Source organism: Lissotriton vulgaris, chromosome 2_1, assembly GCF_964263255.1.
Source record: "Lissotriton vulgaris chromosome 2_1, aLisVul1.2, whole genome shotgun sequence".
NCBI classification, from domain to species: Eukaryota; Metazoa; Chordata; class Amphibia; order Caudata; family Salamandridae; genus Lissotriton; species Lissotriton vulgaris.
In genome coordinates, this window is record NC_141687.1 from 1,869,721,961 (window position 1) to 1,869,746,715 (window position 24,755).

Genomic DNA, 24,755 nt, shown 5'->3' on the forward strand with positions numbered 1-24,755 from the left:
GATAAAAATGTTTCTTTGATGTTGGCAAATAAATAAAAACATTTTGTTTTCTAAAAAAAAGTTTAGCATTTTGTCTTTGGATTTTTGCAGTGGGGTTCTGCGAAAGACTCAGTAAAACTGAAAGTTTTTTAACTGTATTAAAATGGAGAGAAGAGCCTGATGGGACATTAATATTTTATGTTTTTGCACTTCTTAGAAGCTTCAAAATGGTGTTCATGACAGTTCCTCCTATGTACCCATGTTGAGTTTCCGACCCTTTAGGGTGGCTTGTGCGTGCCTTTGAAGTTGAAGCCCACTTTACATTGTCTGTAAAGTAAGGGGCGGGTTAGTCCAGATCTCTAAACCATGGCACTGATACAGTGATTTGCCTTGGTTGGACACAACTAACAGTATATTTGCTGCATGAGAGGTGGACTTATCCAGGGCATCCGTTTAGCGGATATATCCGGCAGAAGGCACTTGGCACGTAAAACAGCAGAGCCCAGTGCTTGCAAAGTGAGTTTTCGTCAACCCTAAAGGTGAATGAAATGGAGAGGGTGTGAATTCTGAAACTGAAACTATTTGATATTTTGAAGAAGTAAATGTGTGTTTTATGTCATAAACCACTCCTAGTTTGAGATATTAAAACACCTTGCCGCTGCGGTGCAGGCGTTCTGAAGGGTGAGTGGGGCTGTGACGGCCAACGGTCGTTCGCAGCACCAGGGAGGGAGTGCTCCCGTCGGGAGCACAAGGGGGATAATAAATGTTCATACATAGTCAGTCATCCTAACCCCCTTCACCGCGGTTGGCTTCAACCTCATCGGCGGTGTTCCACAGGGATCTTCACTCGGCCACACTCAATTCAATGACTATATAACACCCTTCACCAAAATCATCTGCGCCCTTGGAATAAACATCATATCCTATGCGACACCTAACTCACACTCTCCCTCTCAGGCAAGATGCCAGACACACAGAACAATTTCTCCACCTGCATGACCAAAGTAGCCAGATGAGGGAAAACCAACTGCCTCAACCTCAATACAGACAAAACCGAAGTAGTTTCTTCAGCAAAGACACCTCGCTCTGGGACTCCACCTGCTGGCCATTCAAACTTGGACCCACACCCCTCTCGTCTACCAATGCAAAGAACTTCAGAATAGTAATTGACAACCACTCACCATGGCGGACCAGGTGAACCCATTGTCCATCTACTACTTCCCCAAACTGAAAATGCTGAAGACAATCTTCAAATGGCTCCCCACAAACAGTCGCAGAAACCTCACCCAAGCCCTCATCAACAGCAGGCTGGACTATGGCTACGGACTCTATGCTGGACTCAATGCTCAACTGACCAGAAGCCTCCAGACAATACAAACCTCTGCAGCCAGCCTCACCCTGAAACTCCCACCCCAAACTCACATCACCATGCACCCTAAAGAACTCTACTTGCTCCCAATCATCAAACAAGCACTTTTGAAACTCCTCATGCACACATACAAAGCCTTACACAACATTGGCTCTATGTACCTTAACAACTGCATAAACTTTAACAAGCACTAACATGTCAGTTTAGCCGGCCTCCCACTCGTACACACCCCAACCGAATCAGCAATCATGCCTTCTCCTACTTCACTCCTAAGGCTCTGAATGACCTGCTCTGCACATCAGAGCCTCCTGCTCAGTTCTTGAATTTTGCAATTAACTGAAGAACTGGCTCTTCATCTAGCCCAGGCTCTGGCTCAATCCCTACATCTCCTGCTTCAGCTCCAGGATACCAGCCTAGGTGAGTTGAGGGCTATAAAAAATACACATAACACACCACGCTCCAGACGTCATAAACAACCATTACAATAGCAGGATCCCCTTCCACTGCCATGCTTGGTAACCAATTAGGGATCCCTGCTTTATTTAGGGAAGGCTTTAAAGAACCAGGCATTATGAAAAAAGAAAACGGGTTGGCAACCAAGACATTTCTCAACCTATTGTCCCCTAAACCAACCCAAGCACGTGTCTCAAAGGGAAAATGGGAATATCGGAAAACAACGAACAAGGCACCCATTGTATTATGAGATCAATCTGCCTTGTAAGACGCTTAAGACGCTAAGAACCAAGAAGAGGTTAGTTCAGTGTGCCCGCACAGGAGCAACAAATCAAGTGGGACTAGAGTCTGCTGAAATAAAATCACTTGTGTAGTTAGTTGCTTCAAGGTGGCGGCTGTCATTGAATGGTTGAGTGGGTCTTCGTGGGGAATGTGGTTCAGCCCAGTTTTCTATGCTTTCATTGGCTATGGATCTTCCATATTTTAGTGTTCCACACCTCACCTTTTTAGGTCTCGCCTGTCGATGCGCATGCGCATCGAGCAAGGCGAGAGTATTGCGAGTTATCCACTCTTTATCTACACTGCAAGGAATCGTGGCGATTCCTTGCAGTGCCCGTGACTTTTAAGGTCAATGCGCATGCGCATTAAGCTTATGCGCATGCGCATTGACCTTAAAAGTCACGGGCGCGTGCATGTCCGTCTTTTTTTTTACCCGCTCCGCCCCCTCCCGCCGTGTCGCCTTGCCTACTCTCTTCCACAGCCTCCCCCAGCTCCGCCCCCCCACTACTAGCGGCCGTGCCTCCCCTACTCTCCTCCCCCCTCCTCCTCTCCTCCCTTGTTGACTTTCCTGGGCAGGGCGTAACGCAGCTCTCTTCGTTCACCAATTTGAAATGCAATTGGTTTTGTTTCGAAGATAGCGTCTTCCCAGCTCATCAGTACTTTTGCAGATGGCTTTCCTCGAGATATGCAGCTGTCCTGGTAAGTGTGGCAGTTTCCGGTTTGCTCGGGAATGGTGTCGCCACCTTTGTGCCTCCCCTACTCTCCTCCCCCCTCCTCCTCTCCTCCCTTGTTGACTTTCCTGGGCAGGGCGTAACGCAGCTCTCTTCGTTCACCAATTTGAAATGCAATTGGTTTTGTTTCGAAGATAGCGTCTTCCCAGCTCATCAGTACTTTTGCAGATGGCTTTCCTCGAGATATGCAGCTGTCCTGGTAAGTGTGGCAGTTTCCGGTTTGCTCGGGAATGGTGTCGCCACCTTTAGTCAAATTGAGTGCACTAACCGTGTCGCCTCCATGTTAACTTTTTCCTATGAGTTTTTACACTCGTCACGTTCATTCAGGCAGTCTCCTCATTTCCTCTTACCGACTAATTTTACTTCCGTGTACCGACCTTGTGGCGATACAAATGTTTGTACATGATTTTACCTCCAGTTTGCAAAAGGAGATAGAACAAATGCTCGTTACCTGGCAAGGGAGGTATGTGCATTCAGTTTTTGGTTCTAATTCTACCAGTACTTTCAATTTTTTTCCCTCTGCTTTGTACAGTTGAGTATCTTTCGGTTTCAAAATTCTGTTGTCTGCCATGGGAAACCCTGTCCACTAAGTCAGACACTGCAGGGAAGGAAAGAAAGCTTATTTTTTTGTGCTGCAATTATATTCTGTGTGAGTTCTACAATCTGTACCAGGCAGTCTCCTCATTTCCTCTTACCGACTAATTTTACTTCCGTGTACCGACCTTGTGGCGATACAAATGTTTGTACATGATTTTACCTCGTTTGCAAAAGGAGATAGAACAAATGCTCGTTACCTGGCAAGGGAGGTATGTGCATTCAGTTTTTGGTTCTAATTCTACCAGTACTTTCAATTTTTTTCCCTCTGCTTTGTACAGTTGAGTATCTTTCGGTTTCAAAATTCTGTTGTCTGCCATGGGAAACCCTGTCCACTAAGTCAGACACTGCAGGGAAGGAAAGAAAGCTTATTTTTTTGTGCTGCAATTATATTCTGTGTGAGTTCTACAATCTGTACCAGGCAGTCTCCTCATTTCCTCTTACCGACTAATTTTACTTCCGTGTACCGACCTTGTTTTTGTAGGCAATAGGAAATTACCACCTCCGTAAGAAGATAACCTGAGGCCATCCATGTCCAGGCAAGCACAGACAAACCTACAAATTTCTGAGCCAGACTTCTAGTTGACCATTGAGTGGTTCAGGGAGTCTGTGCCGTTCAACACCCCCTCAGCATCCCTTTGTGCCCAGGACAGTGGTTGGCCAAAGCCCTTCAATGTGTTCATGAAGATTCTTTGAGTGGGAGGATACGTTTGTTTTCTAGATTGGGTTATTGCCATTCTCTCACGATGCCGCTTATGCACAGAGGGTTGGTGTGTCTGAAGCAGGTGGAAGTGCTGTGACAGTGCCCTTTGTCACACTAGTATATCCCAGTGTCAGTCCCACGTGCTCTTGAATTTCGAAGATCTCATCTCGTTGTTACTCCGAATGTGTGGCTATGTGCTTGGTGGCGCGATACACTCTCGTTCGTTTCCTTGCAAATAATGGTATTAATGTACACATACTTACAGTGCATACCTCAGTGGACCCACAGTTTTCCGCTTTTTGTTTATACGGACGAGTTGCTAAAAATACGTTATCGTATAAGAGTTATAATGAATTGTGGTGCGAATGGCATGCTTGAAAGAGCATTTTATCTCTGTGTTCTACATAAGTGAAAGTGCACAATGAATGGTATACCGCACATTCGTAATGTTCCATCCACTACAGTTCATTATCAATGATGTATAATTGTTTACTTTTAGCCATTTGTCTGTATAAATAAAAAGGAGGAAAACTAAAAAGATGTGTGTTCCATACAGAAACAAGAGTAGAGTGTGACACTTTCTTCAGACTTGAAAGCGGCTGCATAAATAAACTTTCACAGGCATGTGGTTTGTCATCCTGTGCTTATGTACCTAGTTTAGAACCTATAATGAGTAACTGATGTGGGCAACTCTTGGCTTAATCTCGGTCATTCCGTAGGTATAAACCTGCCGATGGTGACTCTACCCTAATCTCTAAATCGTTTATTTAGTAGAGCCCGGAGTCCTATAGTGCCTCGAAGCAGTCTGAACAGTTTGGCGTCCAGTCAGAGACCACGGTTGTCTTGTGCCCCAGATGATACCATTCCTAGATGTTTTGCGCACAATCCCAAAAAATACATTGAGTTCAGCTGGAAATCGAGTTTGGTGACACTTCACAGTACTGCACTACATTTGAAGCTGAAACGTAGTGACATTAAGACAGGCGTAGGCTGGAATGTTGTAGGAGTTTCTTGAGTTTGGGGAGTGAGAGAGTGCTGCCTCGTTTTAGAGTACAGCTGCTGCCAGTCCAGCCAGATGGACCTCTAATAGCAGGATAAAGACCCTTTTAAACACCAGAGCTCAAGTTTACTTTCATGAGTGGCCGAGTTCCTTGGGGTCGATGGAGGAGAGACTCATGAAAAATGGGGGCTGACTTAGGCAGGGCAAGAATAGGGAGAAATAACGAGGAGAATAACACGAGAATGAGTGGCTGTTAGGAAAAGTCGGAGGGAGGTGGCCAGAAGACGACAGCTGGGATGGAAGGGCAGTGTGAGGGAAAGGTACAAAGAATGCTGGCTGGTGGTCCAGTTTCTCATAGCTTTCACGAAAAGAAATGGTATTTGGGACACGTATTGGGGAGAGAATAAGATTAACCAGGCTGAAGAGGGTGTTGAGGGTGCCTTTAACACTGACTGATCCAATAATCAGCAAAAAAAAGCTAGTGAGATAGCTCTGTGGGTTGAGGCCTTCCTGCTCAGGTTTTTGTCTGAGCTGCAGGTCGTAGGTTTGAATCCACTCTTAGTCAACTACTCTTTATGGTTCATAAAAATCAATCGCTGAGCGGGTAGATCAATGGCAGATTTTCTGGTTATCCACAAAGGATTAATTAACGTTCAATGAATCAAGAAAATCTGGTATATATGCTGCCCTCATAGGCCTCAGTTGGACTCCATTGAACAAGGTGAATTTAAATCTTGTCAATTAATGGCCTAGACACAATTCTAACTTGGAGTGCACTATTGCTATTTCTCCACATCTTGCTCGGGTGCCACAAGTACCCCAAACTGCACTTGTGCAAACACTGAGAACAAGACACGCACTCTGGGCTGAATGAATCGTATAATTTAGGGCCTTACCATCCTTTAAAGTCGGATCCCTCGAGTTACTTTGCTCATTTGGGATGTGTGATGGAATTGGTAAATTATAGTTAATTGCATGTTTTGGCTATCAGGGAGATAATGTCTTCTAAGCACTGCTTCCGCCGGCTAACGATGCTCTGTGTTTTCCCACACCCCTCTTACACCGGATTTAACTTCTGCCCTTAGTTTCCCTTAAGTGCCAGTGTCTGACCCTTAAACAATTACACGCAGAGCTGACTCTGCCGGTAATGAGCCCTGCCCACGGGCTATGAACGGGTGGGTCCGCAGATTCTGCATGGCAGTGCTTTGGAGGGCCCTTGAGTTTGGGCATGTGTCCAATTCCATTTATTCGCAAGGGGCAGTTTAAAAAGAGGAGTTCCTGGGTTCAGCTGCCAATGGCCATGCGGGAGTGCAGACCGACACTCCTTCTAACTCTGCCTTAGGATTACGAAGAAGCACATTGGTTGAACCCTGGGAGCCTTCTGGTACTCGGTTGATTGTTCTACATATACAGGGCTTTAAGTGGGATGAAAAAACTGGGGGGTCTCTCAAAGGGGCGTGGCCAGTGTAATTAGGGGCGTGGCTTTAAATCACTTACGCAAAAAATCTGTGCTTAGCATAGTGTGCCGCCCGACTTGTATTTTGCTGTTTCCGTCATTGCATCCAGATATTTGATACAAGTAACATCATACCTACAATAAGTAAGGACTATTGGCTTTGTCAATGGTTATTACTTGCAGAAGATAAATAAGCTGCAACTATGACTTGTATATAATATTAACAAAGCTTCCAATTAAATCCTTGGTGACCCTACCACAATGTTGCTGCTCCTGAGTTTCAGAAAGAGAAGGGAAATCCAGAAAGAAAATGACTCTTAAAGGATTTCCCTTCCCCCACAACGTTCCGCTGGCATGACATCATGCTGTAACTTCTCTACTACTGAAAAGTGAGCAGTGTGAGCAGCGCACATCCATGTGCCTGCTGTCTCGAAACAGGTCTCTATCAGACTTTGTTTTGCGCCATGGCACTTTTTAGGTTTCGCCTCGCCGAAGGCTTCGCTCTGCGCAGCTTTTCGGCGCAGGCGAAATCTATTGTTTACTATAAGGGCTACAGGAACCTCCCCCGGCTCCCATTGGCTAGCTCCATAAATGGAGGCTAGCCATTGGGAGCCGGATCTGTCCGTCAAGGCCGGACCAGTTTCGGGGGCGTTCCCGCGATTTTTTCCCTCTCCGCCCCTCTGTGCGCGTCATCTCGGCGGTGGGCGTTTTGGTTTTTTTTTTCTGTCAGGGCATGTTTTCTCATTCCGCCGAAGATGGCGCTGGGGTCCGTCGACCACTGTTTCCCCTGCTCAATGCTCAGGTAAGCAGCATTTTTTTTAAATTGTGTTTTTATCCCGTTCCCTCCTCCCCTCTCCGTGTGCCCGTTCCCACCCCTGCCCCCCCCTCCTGCTCTGTGTGTGCCCGTTCCCGCCCCTGCCCCCCCCTCCCGATCTCTGTGTGCCCATTCCCGCACCACTTTCAAATGCTTGTTTTATTATTGTTATTGCCTTTCTCTGGATCTTTTCTCTTCTGACGACTACGTGCTCTCCCAGAGAGGCCTAAAGAACTCCTCCTTTTAACCCCCCTCCCCTTTTTCTGCATCTAGGACTTCTAGTGCCTAGACGCCCTCGGGTGGACGTGCTGGTTTATAAATAACGTACTTTTATTTGTTTGCGGTTCTTGCCTGTAAAGCGCCGCGCCCTCGCACGTCACGCCGTGTTTACTATAGATCGAATGTCCCGGGGGGGGGGGGGGTAGAGGAGGGGCTGTCTTTGGTGCTCTTCACTCCATAGCTGTGTGCACCAGTATGGTATGCTTATCTCACACCCGGGTTCCAGAGTATTTTCAACAGACAGCATTTCGGTGGGGGTTGAATTAATGCCCCTCCCCTGATCTCTTCAGGCATCCGGTGCTTGGCCCACCGTGCAGCGCTGCCCCCCACCCACCCTTAGCAGGGTGCACCTGCGCTACAGTAATGACATAATTTGTCGAGCGCCATGAAACGGGTCTCACGGTGCTGCTTGTAGTGCATAAACGGAAGGAGAGCAGTCGTTACTCTTAATTCCCCTTGGATGTTTGACTGTCTCCGGATCTAGTTGGTGTAGATTACCCCGCCCCCCACCCCCCTTTCTCAGGCTGAGGTATGTGTCTTGCCCAGACTTGTCCTCAGTGCCGTTCACGGCACATGCTGAACTGAACCCATCCCCGCCTCGAAGCGCTGTGCACTTCTAGTGCTTCCACCTGCAAGGCTTTCAACCTGTACCCATTCCGCAGGGGCGGGATCCCTCCGGCCGCCCTTGTAAATATGCGTGCCAAAGCCTGGTGCCTTAAGCTGGCAGACAACGGCGCCCTGTGCCATCTCCCCTCCCGACCCCTCCCCCGGGACTGCAGCCCCGCACATGAACCTGCCCGCCTCGCGCCTGTCTGTGGTTCCACCCCCGGGGCTCCGAGCTGACGTGGATGCAGAGTCCCTCCCCACCTCCCCCCTCTCGGGGCTGCACATGGCAAATATTCAAGGAGTCTAAAACTGGAGCACCGGGGATAGAGAGGCGAGAATGTGTGCACAGCATGTGTGATGGAAGTAGGACGGCGGGGAGGGGGGCCCGGCGGCATGTGTACACAGCATGCATGGACGCAGGACTGCAGAGAGAGGAGGGAGGGGCTGAGCATGGGTGCACAGTATGTATGGAAGCAGGACTGCAGAGAGAGGAGGGAGGGGCTGAGCATGGGTGCACAGTATGTATGGAAGCAGGACTGCAGAGAGAGGAGGGGAGGGGCTGAGAATGTGTGCACAGCATGTGTGATAGAAGTAGGACGGCGGGGAGAGGGGCCGGCGACATGTGTACGCAGCATGGAAGCAGGACTGCAGAGAGAGGAGGGGGGGCTGAGAATGTGTGCACAGCATGTGTGATGGAAGTAGGACGGCGGGGAGGGGGGCCGGCGACATGTGTACGCAGTATGCATGGAAGCAGGACTGCAGAGAGGAGGGGGGCTGAGCATGGGTGCACAGTATGTATGGAAGCAGGACTGCAGAGAGAGGAGGGAGGCTGAGTATGGGTGCACAGTATGTATGGAAGCAGGACTGCAGAGAGAGGAGGGGGGCTGAGCATGGGTGCACAGTATGTATGGAAGCAGGACTGCAGAGAGATCTGTTTTTAAAGCAAACTCCCTCCGAACAGTTTGAGTAAATTAGATTTTTATCCAGAAATAGCCAGAAAGGATACAACAGCTAGCAAGTATTCAAATGTTTCTCATATTTCTCATGTGGTTGTTGACATGAGGGAAGTTAAGACAATGACCATGTTTGGTTCACTGGTAACTGTTGTGACCGGGGCTTTAGTTTTTTTGGCACTGCTAGTAGGGGAACATGAGGTTACGGTTCTGGGTTAAGGTTTGGAAGCTGCTCATTTGATGGAGTGGTAAATGGACAGTAGATAGTATGGACAGACTAGCAGCTCTTGGACTCTATGCCACAGTTCAATGAGCAAGTCATCTGAGCTCACAGAAACTTTGTAACTGAAGAGCCAGCTGATATTTGGATAATTACTTTTACATATATATATATGGCTCTGGGTGTGTGTGTGTGGGGCTCTGGGTGTGTGTGTGTGTGTGGGGGACTCTGGGTGTGTGTGGGGGGGGGAGGCTCCGGGTGTGTTTGTGGTAGTAATTGCTGTCTGCTGAGCTCGTCCGTAGGGTTCAATAGGTCTCACATTTGCGAGAGATTAAGCTAATGGCAATGTAAATGACAATGCCATTTATTTATCTGTTTTTAAAACCAACACATAAATACAAATGTTGTCATTTACAATGCCAATAGCTCTAACTTTTCCAAAGGCGAAACCATTGCATTGTAAATGCTTGTTTCCGGACTTCAGTGACAGCAAACAGCGGTCATTGCAGTCCGGGAAAAGAAATGGGCTGCCTGTGTCAGGGCTCAAAATAGAGCCCAATAGAGACCCGCTTCGAGGCACCCTGAAAAAAACTGCCGGTGCTCAGACCCCTTGAGAGCCGGCCCAATTAAAGCCCTGTACATATACCATGATTTTTCGACCTCACGTCAAGGACCAGGACTGAACCATTCCCATCAGAGAGAATATTTTAGACTGCTCTGAATGGTTGCTGCACAATAACCGATGAAACCTGGGTTTTGTGTGCCTTAGGGGCAGTCGAGCCAGTAACAGAGCACGTGCCATGGTAAATCTAAAGACACAGATACAATGTGAAGGCAAAATCGAACAGTGGTGATGCTATAAATAAAAGAGAGAAACCAGAAAATCAGATTTCCACTCATCTTTCAGTGCTAGCCAGTAGTCCCTTCATCTAAGGAACCAAGTGCGAGGAGGGGTAGGTAGAAGAAGGCATGATTAGAGTGTAGTGTCTTCAGCTTGGTATCTGACTTTACAGTTCGTTATACTCCACTGACTCTGCTGGAGCATGGGGAGGAAGAGGGTGAGGATGTGAATTCAGTACAACAGATGCCAGTGGATAGTTTACACCTACAGGGGAGTAGCGTGTGAATGCGGGGTGGGTTCATGCAGGTGCATGATACAAAGTGAAGTCTGGAGTGACACTTACATTTGGTGATACTTGAGGAATCTTAGGTAATGACATTGGCTTCCTGGGTCCTGTCCCCCATGTCAGTGTCCCTCCCTCGTGGTTCAACTGCTGTCTAGAGTAAGTGACGGTCAGAATAGCAGGCTGGGGAGTGGTGGGTGGAGGGCTGTTTGGCGACTGTGGTGAGATCAGGCAGGCGAAAGATGCATCATGTGAGGAGCAGCCGCCCATAGGACGCTAGGATGCCGCCTTGCGGGAGGAACGCTGGAGGATTGTATTGACAGGGTCGTCGGACTGGCCATAAAGGCCGCCAAGCGTTTCTCCAGTAGAGTGCCGACTCAGGGGGTCGTTATCCGAGCAGGGTGTTATCCATGAGCCATTCTTTTGAGGTCCCACAAGATTTAATGTTTTGGAGTAGCAAGGTTAAGCCCCGCCCCTCTTCTCCATTGGCTGGCCTCCTAAACGGTGGCCAGCCATTGGAGAAGAGGTCCTAATGACGTTCTTCTTTGTATCTTAGCCCCATCCTTTTCGGATTGGGGGCGTGTTTTTTACATTTTTTCTAGGCTATAAATAACAGTCAAAAACACGCCCCCTGTCTGAAAAGGACGGGCTTAGATCCAAAGAAGAACCATTTGTCTGTAAGCCCCGTTCTTTTCAGACTGGGGGGCGTGTTTTTGACTGTTGTTTACAGCCTAGAAAGAAAGTCAAAAACACGCCCCCCAGTCTGAAAAGGACGGGGCTTAGAGACAAATGGCACCGCTTGTTTTACGGTGCTCGCTGCGGCACCAAGATGCGTTCCCATAATTTTTTTTTGCTTCTGTGTACTTATTCGAGTCTTCCTCCTCTTCCTTTTCGATTATTGCAATACATTAAATATGTCTCTTCCTTTAACTCCCAATAATTGTTCAGAGTAGCTTTTTTTCCTCTCTACACTAAACTCTGTCCTGACAGTTACTACTCTTCATCCGTTGTGACCATTTACCACTGCTCCGGCATGTTGCCGGTGTACATGATGCCGGTGTTGGCATTGTATTCATCACATTGGAAATGATTAAAGTTCTGGCAAGAAATCCTGAATAAGGGAAAGGCAAAGGAGTAGACTCAACAAAACGGAATCCGCGTGACTAAAAAGAAATGTATAGAACATGCACAGTGGTGTCAGTTCAGGGAAATCAGGGACCCCAGACTCCATATTCATACCGGTGGCGCATTTTCCGAAAGTGCTCGGGACCTCACCAGTTGAGTGAAAATGCAGTTGTGCAGGCGAGGACCCATAACAACTTCCACATCCAATAAGCTCCAGGCAGCCTCTTCTCGTCGACCATCTAAAAGGTACTCTATTTGAAACTAGCTAGGGTTTCTTTCTCAGGGCCGACATTGGTTGGAGCTCGGAGGCAGTACTACCGCCCTACAAGCCCTGCAATTGGATAACAAATAATCCAAGGCCCCGAAAGTAATGGTCCATCCGCTCGCGGGCTGCGGCCTGTTGACAGTGCAGCTGGCTGTGTAGAGGCAGACGGTCAGACCAGGGAAATGGGGTTTCTTTGCAGAGGCATATCCTGGTGGGCCTATACCGACAAAAACAAACAGTACAGACGATGTTCTAAGGACCATATCGCTTGCAGGAGGACTCTAAGTAGCATGTGGTGGAGAGAAAAGGGGCTGCTCATGAGGCTCTTGGAGATATGGCAGAAAACATGGCAGGCCCCTGCAGTCTGAGCTGGCAGAAGACGGTAGTGTTTGGCTCACAAATATTTTTGGTTTTCACATACACCCTCACTCATCCTCTCACCCTCACACACCCTCACTCATCCTCACACCCCCTCACCCACCCTCACCCTCACACCCGGCACTGTGTGTGTGTGTGGTGCTGTGTGTGTGTGGTGCTTTGTGTGTGTGTGTGTGTGTGTGTGTGTGGCGCTGTTTGTGTGTGGTGCTGTGTGTGGCGCTGTGTGTGTGTTTGTGTATGGCGCTGTGTGTGTGTGGGGGGCGCTCAGTGTGTGTGGCTCTGTGTGTGTGTGTGTGGCTCTGTGTGTCTCTGTGTGTGTGGCTCTGTTTGTGTGTGTGGGGCTCTATGTGTGTGTGTCTCTGTGTGTGTGTGTCTGTGTGTGTGTGTGTGGCTCTGTGTGTGGCTCTGTGTGTCTCTCTGTGTGTGGCTCTGTTTGTGTGTGTGTGTGGCTCTGTGTGTGTGTGTGTGTGTCTGTGTGTGTGTGTGTGGCTCTGTGTGGCTCTGTGTGTGTGTGTGTATGTGTGTGTGTGGCTCTGTGTGTGTGTGCGTGGCTCTGTGTGTGCGTGGCTCTGTGTGTGTGTGGCTCTGTGTGTGTGGCTCTGTGTGTGTGGCTCTTTGTGTGTGTGGCTCTGTGTGTGTGTGGGGGTGCAAATGCAATAGGTCTCACATTTGCGAGAGATTAAGCTATTGGCATTGTAATGACAATGCCATTTATTTATCTGTTTCCAAAACCAACACATAAATAACAATTTTGTCATTTAAAATGCCAATAGCTCTAACTTTTGCAGAGGCGTGACCATTGCATTGTAAATGCTTGTTTAAAAGTTCTATATAGCACAAACTCGACCCGTAGGTGTTGGAGCGCTTTACATGAGCACCAGTTATATTACACAAGGACACATTCATTTTTGGTAGGCGCAGGGTAGATTTGCCCAGAATCACAGGATGTTAAGCCGACGCTGAGACTTGAACCTGGTTCCCCAGCTATAAAGTCGGTAGCTCTGCTGTCTGGGGATCGAATGAACATTTTTTACTTGAAAGTCTCTCTCCCAGAAAAAGTAATTGAACATCTTCTGTTTAGGAGAGTCTGGCGAACAATCAAAACACAGGCATTTAAAGCACACGGTACCTGAGGAGGCGAATGGCACCCGGGGACCAGCAGGAGTGCAGGGTGTCTGTAACTAGGTTTTAGTCTTCACAAATACAACTTAGAAAATAAAAAGTGCAGCCACTCGTTTTTTTTCCTTCTTTAAAACGAAACTTTATGCATTTTGACAATAGCCGTAAAGCAATAATACTTGTCATAGCACTTTAGTTACTGATTCATTCCACCATTTTAGATTCATTGCTTTCACGAAATTGCAAATCAGTTGTAGTTCGGCGCTCGAGCCTGTATGTCATGTTCAAAGCTGTGATGTCATCGTGAAGGTGACCTTCAAGCACGCCAGTGGTCCCTTTCCTGTTATCTAATTGATATCGCCCTGTCAACAGGGTACATCACATTGTGCAACCCTTCGAACTGATCCCATGGTGCATCATCCGCACTTCTATATATTTAAAGCATTTTGGGCTGCCTCGCCCCATATGTTCCACTTTCTCGGCTCAAAGGTCTTAGTCCATATTTCTCATCCTTCCCTGGTCGTTGGCGTTTCTAGGCATATCCGTTGTTGCGCTGTGCAACCACTTTTAGGCACTGCCAATACCTTCTAATATCTGGTGAAGTCTGGTTTTCACCGGAACTCTTTGATAAAAGTGGATTTTAAACCTAATAAACGTGTTTTTTTGCTCGTACACCTTATTCAAATAAACTTCTTTTTTAATTTTATTTTTGTGATTTTATATACATACAGCAAAAAAGTTGTAACCAATAAAACAAATTGCAGGTAAGACACGGCCAGCTCCTTTGAATGCACTACGGTTAATTCTAAATGTTGGCCGGTTTCCCAGGTCCTCCCCACTGAAGATGGCATCTTTGGGCCAGGATCTCTGCTGCCGCTGGACTGTGTTTTGTCCTTTCCCTGTCCTAGGTCAACAATAGAAGCTTAGAAATCAGAAGGCAGTGCGCTCCCTTTACAGACAGACACCTCCCCTCCAGGCCATGGGTGACTCAGGTTTTCAGGCCTTGGCCGCTCTCTGTGGTCAGCTCTGCTGACATCGTCTAATATTTGTGGTTGCATCAGTCTCCAGGAGACCTCTCTCAAGCATCTGCTGATTAACTTCCCCAGGCATTTCTCATCCTCTCTTGACCCCGATGGACAGATCACAATCTTAAACTTCCTGTGAACTAGCCGTGGGCTATGGAACCAGACTGTAATGGTAAACGGCGGAAAACAAAGCCCACCCACAGCCATGTTATGGAAGGGCTAAAATGACGAATCCCAGCCACCCCCTGGAGCCCCTATCAGCTGTAGTGATTAAAGATGCACCAGAAATAAAGACCCATCAGCCACAATCAACTATAATAATGGAGTTTACTCTTCAATGGCGATTCCGCGAGCCGTGTGTCTCAATGAGTGTAATAGAAGATTGGCTTGTTTTTTTTTAAACATATTTTTTATTGAGTTTTATCAAATATGGCAATAGTACATCATAGACACATATTTGTGAATCCATAACTAACATCCTGGACATGCAAAGCTGTACCATCTTAGCACTATGTGTGGTGACACAGTATTACTAATTCAACCTGAAAGCTAGTCTCTGTACATAATATGTCTGTTATCTATGAAATCCAGATGTACAGTCCATTTCCATATTAATAAGGGTGTCTGAACATACAATACTATAAGCCCACTTCTTCTAACTTAACCGACCCACCCACCACCCTCCCATTGAGCTCGCCGAAGTACATTGATAATAGAAGATGGGCTTGTATAGCAAGTTCTCAGTAGCCCTTCTTCAACTATGGTATTTGGAGACAAACTTGTTAATCAAGACCCTTGCGAGTCCACTCTTAAAATAGTATTAGCAGAGAGCGTGTGTTATAGCCAGCTAGTCAAGTCAAATACCTTCAATTACAGTATTAGAACATAGGCTAGCACTCTCACAAGTCTAGAAGTAGAAGGCGGCTAGTATATTTCGCTCTCCTGGTAAGCCACCTTCAACTCTAGTAATAGAAGACAGATTCATTTAGCAAGTCCATACTAGCCAAGAACCTACAATCAGTTGTAGCAGTAGATGGACTAGAAAGTCCCTCTATACTCCAGTGTTGAAAAAAATACACTTGTTTGAATGGTGAGCCCTCTCCCCTCATCCAAACGTCCACCTCATACCCAGTGTTAGCTGAGCTAGCACTCTGAGAATTAGACAATATGTTGCAGTGCACAAATACCCAAAATAAGTGTTAAAAACATACTCATGCCACTTTCTGTGCCCTAACATTTTTTTCCCAACATACCTTTATTAGGAGCGGCATATCACAATCCAGACAGTGTAACATATGAGTTTAAGTCATCAATGAAAATTTAATATAGCATCTACAGGCAGTTTGTGTATAAAGCTGCAAGGTAATCCCAACAAGTGTAGGTTAATGGATGGCATAGTAAGCCCGACATATAGTTATACTCCTTAAGTCAGCATCTAACTGGCGGTCAGCCAGTACAGGATAGTATCTCACTAAGACATTAGAAATAAATTAAACTCTGTGCCTTAACTTTACTTCTACCACTGCCTCTCTTTCTCTCTCTCTATGGTCCCAGCAAATTATTTTTCACCTTCTCGCAGTCTACTTATCCCTGAGATTCAGGTCTGTGCCATTTCATTTGTCTTTGCTTCCTTCCCTTAACATATTCCATACATTATCCCATTCTTCTAGGTTCCCCAGACTGAACTCCCATGCCTCCCCTGTTCACTTGCGCACTCCACATTTTACTTCTACCCCTGCTGTCTTTCTTCCTTTGCTCGCCCTAGTGTTAAAGCACCAAGAAGTATCCCCATCTCCCTCTTCTGCTCTCCCAGTGAATGGGCTGAAACATTTTTCTCCTTACTTTTAGTCCATATGTCTTTACTTTTAGTCATCCACCCTCAAGGGCGCCTACCCTATCCCCCATCACCTCAGAATCACAAACTGCTCTGAAGTGGCCCAAATATAAGTTGGCATCTTACAAAGTACCAATAAAATAAATACTGTGGATAGTTTATACTGTTTACTAGTTCTAATCTGACTTCTCTCACACTTTACTTTTCTTTATCATCCCTTATAGTTTAGGCGCATTCCTAGACACACCTTTGTAAAGAACACTACATCACAACCCAGAAACAATCCCACAGCCATCTGCATCTACAGTTCACTGTAAGCTTGTTTATAACCCTGCACATTGCTGCATTGCTAAAAACACTCTCTCCTCCTCACGGCAACACTTCTATTCCACTCCATAGGGAATCCGCCTCCCTCAGAACCCAGACAAAATGCCGCCGGCCACTCTAATTCTTGCCACCCCCCTAACATAGCATTACCTGAAACCTTACGGGCCGAACTCCTTTGCAATTAATTTCCCCTCCAACCTCTCAAGTAAAGCGAAGAGAAATTTCAAACATAGACTGATTAGACAGCACCCTGAAACACTATCCGCAGACACCTTCCACTGCTCCTCCAAAGGGCAGATAAAAATGAATCTTATCTTCCATACTGAAAGGCCCGACAACTGGAACGCCATCCTCACAACATATCTCCACATCTCCAAAACTACCTTCACATCCCGTAGCTGCAAACTGACGACCTCTCTCTCTAACCGCCAGATGCAAAGCGGGAACATATCCATAACCATCTACTCAAATGGCACAGTCCTGATACAAGCTAATAACGATAATCTTGAGGTTTTCGGCTGCCTCTTCCCCCTCGCTAAAAAAGGTCCCCTTGCACATTATTTGACCTGGCCCGACCCCTCTCTTCCTCCAATGAACCTGCATCGCCAGGTGAGGTACCAGACTCCTCTTGCGAACCTCCTCCCGGTCCCCAAGACACTGCCCTCAACTTTGTCCCCCCCAAATAATGAACCTTCCACCCTCGCCTCCCCTTCCATTCCAACCAGGAATGAGTCATACTCCCAAGCAGACTCCCCACAAATCTACTCCTCCCTCAGGCCACACGAAACCCAATCCACGACACAAGCCGCAGCTCCTCCTGCCAATGATCCCTCCCAGAGATAAATCAGGTAGCTCCTCCTCCAATAGCCACCACAACTTGGACCCGTCCCCCACCTCATTGGGCAACTCTGCCCAAGACACCCTTTGTCCCACCATGGATAGCATGATGCATCGCCCCACCCACCTTGAAATTCAGCTTGAAATCCTAATCCGAGGCCTGAACAAAACTTTAACTAACCTGGACACGGTCCGAAAGCCCATTCATCCCCCCACCACAGCACCAAATCTCACCCAACTCTGGCCTGCCAAGGTATCGACCTCCAGCAGGCTCCCTGCCCCCTCAGGTCCCGGCCATCGACCCCTAGAAGAACGGTTACTGAGAAACACTTAGAGAGACCCAGAAGATCAAAAGCTGCACTGTCCTCTCTGGAAGCAGCAGGCCTAGCCTCAACCTACGCCTCTCCCGCCAATACCCCCCCCAAATCTATGATCCAAGTCATTACGGGAGTCCAAAGAGACCACCCTCCACTGAAAGCCCCAAGACCCCCGGCTCACCTAACTTCTCTACTTAAGGCCCCATCTACTAAGAATCGGAGCAAGGAAGGGTCCCCCACCAACTGCATGCTCCTAAACTGCAGATCAGCCTCTAAACATTCAACTGAACTAGCAGAAGCCAATCCACTCCGACGATATAGACATAGCATTCATCACGGAGAACTGGCTCAACAATCTCTCCTACCCTAGCATGGACATGCTGGTGTCTCCTAGATTTAAAATGATCAACAAAGACAGAAAAGTTAAAAGAGGACGAGGTATAGCAATCATACACAAGAATAGCATCTCTATTAGGGAAACTAAGTGACAACAGGCCAACACTCTGCCACCTCCTGTATCACCCCCCCAGGCAACTCCTCCACATTCGGGGAACACCTCTCCGACCTGATTGCCCATTGTTCACTTGGAAACTCAAACAACATAACTTTTGGCGACCTCAACCTAAGGTGGAATGAAACAAATAACCCGCTAATTCAAACCGTAAACAACCTCCTACTAGAGAAAAATCTGACCCAACACTGCTCAGAAGAAACTCATCACAGAGGAGCAACCCTTGTCGCAGTTATTGCCCAAAGCAGTGCAATTACCATCGATCCACATCCTTCCCATAGACTGGTCCGACCACCACATCATCTTATTTCACATAAACCAATCGGTCCTAACTCAACACTCCATGCAGGACCCCCCAAATGGATTAGAAACACAGCTCAGATCCCTCGAGCTGTTCTAGAAGAAAGGATAAGCTTGCTCCTCCCCAGCATCACTGATCACCTCCCCACTACCGAACTCACCTCTCTCTACAACTCAAATATGACGTTCATCCTGAACCAACTAGCTTCTCTGAAACTAAAAAAAGTCAGGAGCATTCCATCCAGATCATGGTTCACCACTGACATCAACGAAGAAACAAGACAACGAAGGGCCTCAGAAAGGCTCTGGAGGAACAACCCCACCGTCTTCCACCGCGATCAACTCCAAGCAGCCTGCAGGAAGTACAAAAAGTTCATTAAGAATGAAAAAAAATCTTTCTTCTGCTCCACGCTAGAAATGCAAAAAACAGACCTAAAGAGCTCTTCAATATCATCAGGAAACAAACCTCCAAGCCCTTTGCTCCTCAATTCAGGCATACAAAGAACGGTGTGACAACTTCGCCATCTTTTTCAGCAACAAAATCGCCAAAAACGATCTCTCACTAGGCTCCATTCTCATCCCCTCCACCGAGATCCAGATGTTTGAAACCAACGATAGCGCCTCCAAAGACCCCTGAAACACTGATCCTCTTTAATTCCAATTCAGGAAGCGGAGATAGTCAAACTAATCTCCAGCGCTAAGCCCTCATCCCACGCCCTTGATCAGCTACCCCCTCAACTGACCAAACACTTGAAGCTCGTCCTAGCCCCGCTATGGTGCAAGATCATAAATAGCTCCCTGAGATCAGGAGTCATACCAGATTGCCTCAAAGTCGGTCAAGTCACACCACTGCTGAAAAAGCCCGGACTAGACACTAAGGATCTAAATAACTTCAGACCTGTCTCGAACCTACCTCTTCTGTCCAAAGTCCTGGAAAGATGTGTACTTCCACAACTGACCCAACACTTGGACAACATCAACCTTCTAGATCCCCACCAATCGGGCTTCAGAAAAGGCTGCAGCACTGAAGCCTCGATCCTTATTGTCATAGACGATTTACACAAGTCACTTGACTCGGACCAGTGTTGCCTTCTCATCCTCCTGGATCTATCGGCTGCATTCGATACGGTCGACCACAAACTTCTCATCAAGGTTTTACAAGAAAGGGCAGGTCTCGAAGAGATGGTCCTACACTGGTTCTCTTTCTTTCTCCACAACCGCTCACAAAGAATAAAAATCAAAAACTTCGAGTCCGACCTCCACCCCGTGAACAGGGTTGTTCCATAAGGGTCTGTGCTCTCATCTCAGCTTTCCAACATCTACATTGAATCCCTTACCACTCTACTCAGAAAATCCAACCTCCCTTTCCACCTATATGCTGACGACACACAGTTATATCTGGAAACCACCTCCATTGATGACATCCGGAGACTCAACGCCACTCTCAGAGAGGTACAACATTGGCTCTCAACTAATCACCTAAAACTCAATCAAGAGAAAACGGAAATACTCCTCATCTCCAACAAAGAAGAGAACCCCAAAACTGGTGCTGTCCAGTCTCGACTATGGGATTGCAGCCCTGATTGGTACAGCAAAATCCCACCTCGCCCCCTCAAAACAACCTTCAATGCAGCAGCCAGAATGGTCACCAGAACTAAGAAATTCAACCACATCTCGCCTGCTCTCAGAGAACTAAAAGGGCTCCCAATTGAAATGCGGGCCAGCTTCAGAACAGCCTGCCTCACGCAGGCAAACCGGAATACCTGGCCGCCAAACTCAAAAACCCCAGTCCAGGAACCTAGGAGCTCCAATACCCTGCTACTCATCCCGCTGAAAACACGCAAGCAAAAAACCAGGCCAGGTCATTTGTTGGTAACACGCCCAAAATCTGGAACTCCATCCCCCCCACACATCAGAACGATCCCCTCTGTTGCAAAATTCAAAAGCCTGCTCAAAGTCCTCTTCCTTGACCGCTCACTAGCAAACTGATAGAACCGAGGAAGTACCTTAGCCGGCACTCCATCTGACTTTAACTCTGTGCCCTGTGGCACTGACATCCTCTACCCCCAGAACCCTTCTGCAAATCCTATCCCCTCCGCCCGGAACAAGAAAACCTATCGGCTACTCGTTTTGTGTGACCCTCACCCTTCATGTTCCTTCTGCTCAAGCACTCTTTAGTTCGGGCTCTACCCGTCGCAAATCCCTATGTTCTACTATAATCCTTGTACTGCCTGTTTGCATATAAGTTACTTGTTGTGAAGTGCTCTGATACCCTCTGGTCCAGCTAGCGCTATATAAAACTCCTAAAATAAATAAATGCTGCACTGCCGGCTAGGCTTGGGATATACAACTACTAAATACATACATAAACTGCATAAACCAATCACAGAGCAGTGAAACGCCATCCTTGAGTGCTCAAACAACATTGTAAGTATTAAATCCCAGGGAGCCCTAAACAAATTCTAACTTGCTCATGGACGGAAGCATGGACGGAAAGCAATTCTTTCTATATTCCCTTTCTGACTACAGACAGTCATCAACATTGATACTATGGCTAATCCTATAGCCTCCGCCGTCGGCTCATATCCTGCCTCTCCTATCTACCCAGTGTTGGAGAAAAACACTGAACCCCAAACACAAGACACCCCAACGTTTACTTTACTCAGATCTCCCACATTTCTTTTGATCGGAGACCGTGTAAACCTCAATTTCAGAGGGCAATATGTCCCTGTGTTAATGTCACTACCCAAGCATCAAAGTTAGGAAAAATACAGTTAGTTAATTAATGAGTATCGGAACATTGGAATGTTGGAAGCTCCATTGAAAACAATGAAGTAGTTCCGGGCTTATAATGGCTGGTAGAAGCCAGGAGCTCCAACATTCCAATGCTTATTTGTTCACAGCTCTGGCTGTGAACAAAGGCTTCAGGGAGCCTGAGGGGATTTAAATCCCCTCGCGCTCCCTGAAGCCTTTGTTTAATTTGTTAGAACATTCTGCCCTCTGGTGGTAGAATGTTCTAATATCCTTATAGCCATTCGTAGCAGGGCTATACCGGCTATTAAAGTCCAGCTGCCTTGTTAAAGTCGCTCGCCTTCTGTTCGGGCCTTTAACGCTGCAGCGGGCCCTTAATAGCGGCATAGCCCGCTACGGTGGGCTATACGGCTATAGAATGGCCCAATCTCTAACTTAGTTCTAGATCAATTAAATGTTAAAGGGTTTTTATTACAAAATTAACAAGCATTTACAATGCAATGGTCTCTGCATTATTAAAGGTAGAGCTTTAGGCATTGCTCATGACATTTTTTTTAAAAATCATAAATAAATGGCATTGTCATTTACATTGCCAATAGCTTAATCGTTAAATAAATGGCATTGCCATTTACAATGCCAATAGCTTAATAGCTTGCAAATGCATGACCTATTGCATTTACACCCACACAGAGCCACACACACAAAGCCACCCACACACATACAGAGCCACACATACAGAGCCACCCACACAGAGCCACACACACACACACACACAGAGCCACACACACACACACCCAGAGCCTACAGAGCCACCCACACAGAGCCACACACACACACACACAGAGCCACACACACACACACACCCAGAGCCACACACACACACACCCAGAGCCACACACACAGAGCCCCACACACACACACACGCACAGAGCCACACACACAGAGCCACACACACAGAGCCACACACACAGAGCCCCCCCACACACACCCAGAGCCACACACACACACCCAGAGCCACACACACACACCCAGAGCCACATACACACACCCAGAGCCACACACACCCAGAGCCACACACACACAGAGCCACACACACACAGAGCCACACACACACAGAGCCACACACACACAGAGCCACACACACACAGAGCCACACACACACACAGAGCCACACACACACCCAGAGCCACACACACACCCAGAGCCACACACACACACACACACACCCAGAGCCACACACACACACACCCAGAGCCACACACACACACACACCCAGAGCCACACACACACACACCCAGAGCCACACACACACAGAGCCACACACACACAGAGCCACACACACACATAGCCACACACACACAGAGCCACACACACACACAGAGCCACACACACACACACACAGAGCTACACACACACCCAGAGCCACACACACACACCCAGAGCTACACACACACACCCAGAGCCACACACACACCCAGAGCCACACACACACGCACACACCCAGAGCCACACACACACACACCCAGAGCCATGCACACACACACCCAGAGCCATACACACACCCACGCACCCACCCAGAGCCACACACACACACACACACACACACACACCCACACACCCACACACCCACCCAGAGCCACACACACACACACCCAGAGCCACACAAACACCCAGAGCCCCCCACACACACCCAGAGCCACACACACACACCCAGAGCCACACACACACACACCCAGAGCCACACACACACACACACCCAGAGCCACACACACACACACCCAGAGCCACACACACCCACACACCCACCCAGAGCCACACACACACAGAGCCACACACACACAGAGCCACACACACACATAGCCACACACACACAGAGCCACACACACACACAGAGCCACACACACACACACACAGAGCTACACACACACCCAGAGCCACACACACACACCCAGAGCTACACACACACACCCAGAGCCACACACACACCCAGAGCCACACACACACGCACACACCCAGAGCCACACACACACACACCCAGAGCCATGCACACACACACCCAGAGCCATACACACACCCACGCACCCACCCAGAGCCACACACACACACACACACCCACACACCCACCCAGAGCCACACACACACACACACCCAGAGCCACACAAACACCCAGAGCCCCCCACACACACCCAGAGCCACACACACACACCCAGAGCCACACACACACACCCAGAGCCACACACACACACACACACACCCAGAGCCACACACACACACACACCCAGAGCCACACACACACACACACCCAGAGCCACACACACACACACACCCAGAGCCACACACACACAGGAGAACAAGCACATCGATGGGGCAGGGAAGAAAGTACAGCCAGGGGGAAGGGAAGCAAGCACAGCCAGGGGGTACGGAAGCAAGCACAGCCAGGGGGCAGGGAAGCAAGCACAGCCAGGGGGCAGGGAAGCAAGCACAGCCAGGGGGCAGGGGAGCAAGCACAGCCAGGGGGCAGGGCAGCAAGCACTGCCAGGGGGCAGGGCAGCAAGCACGGCCAGGGGGCAGGGCAGCAAGCACAGCCAGGGGGCAGGGCAGCAAGCACAGCCAGGGGGCTGGGCAGCAAGCACAGCCAGGGGGCAGGGCAGCAAGCACAACGGAACCGGGGGCAGCAAGCACCACGGAACAGGGGGCAGCAAGCCCGACGGAACAGGGGGCAGCAAGCCCAATGGAACAGGGGGCAGCAAGCACGACGGAACAGGGGGCAGCAAGCACGACAGAACAGGGGGCAGCAAGCACGACGGAACAGGGGGCAGCAAGCACGACGAAACAGGGGGCAGCAAGCACGACGGAACAGGGGGCAGCAAGCACGACGGAACAGGGGGCATCAAGCGCAACGGAACAGGGGGCATCAAGCGCAACGGAACAGGGGGCATCACGCACGACGGAACAGGGGGCATCAAGCACGACGGAACAGGGGGCAGGAAAGCAAACATGACGGAACAGGGGACAGCAAAGCAAACACGACGGAACAGGGGGCAGGAAAGCAAGCACAACGGAACAGGGCGCAGCAAGCACAATGGAACAGGGGGCAGCAAGCACCCCGGAACAGGGGGCAGCAAGCACGACGGAACAGGGGGCAGCAAGCACGACGAAACAGGGGGCATCAAGCACAACGGAACAGGGGGCATCAAGCACAACAGAACAGGGGGCATCAAGCACAACGGAACAGGGGGCACAAGCACAACAGAACAGGGGGGCAGGAAATCAGCCAGCCTTCCGTCCTCGACCTATAAAAACATAGGGCACCTCGGTTCCCCCAACCCCGATGTTGGCTACTTCCTTGGTGGGGACATCTCTGGAAGCTCGCTCGATCAGCACCAATTCTAAAACCCGGAATTGC

The 24,755-nt window shown here is 48.4% G+C and overlaps 1 protein-coding gene across 2 annotated transcripts in view; it reads left to right on the forward strand.

Moving 5' to 3' along the window:
- Positions 1-24,755, forward strand: part of ADAMTS17 (ADAM metallopeptidase with thrombospondin type 1 motif 17) — a 1,053,865-nt gene that overhangs the window by 142,596 nt on the left and 886,514 nt on the right. The gene's annotated exons all lie outside the window — the stretch shown is intronic.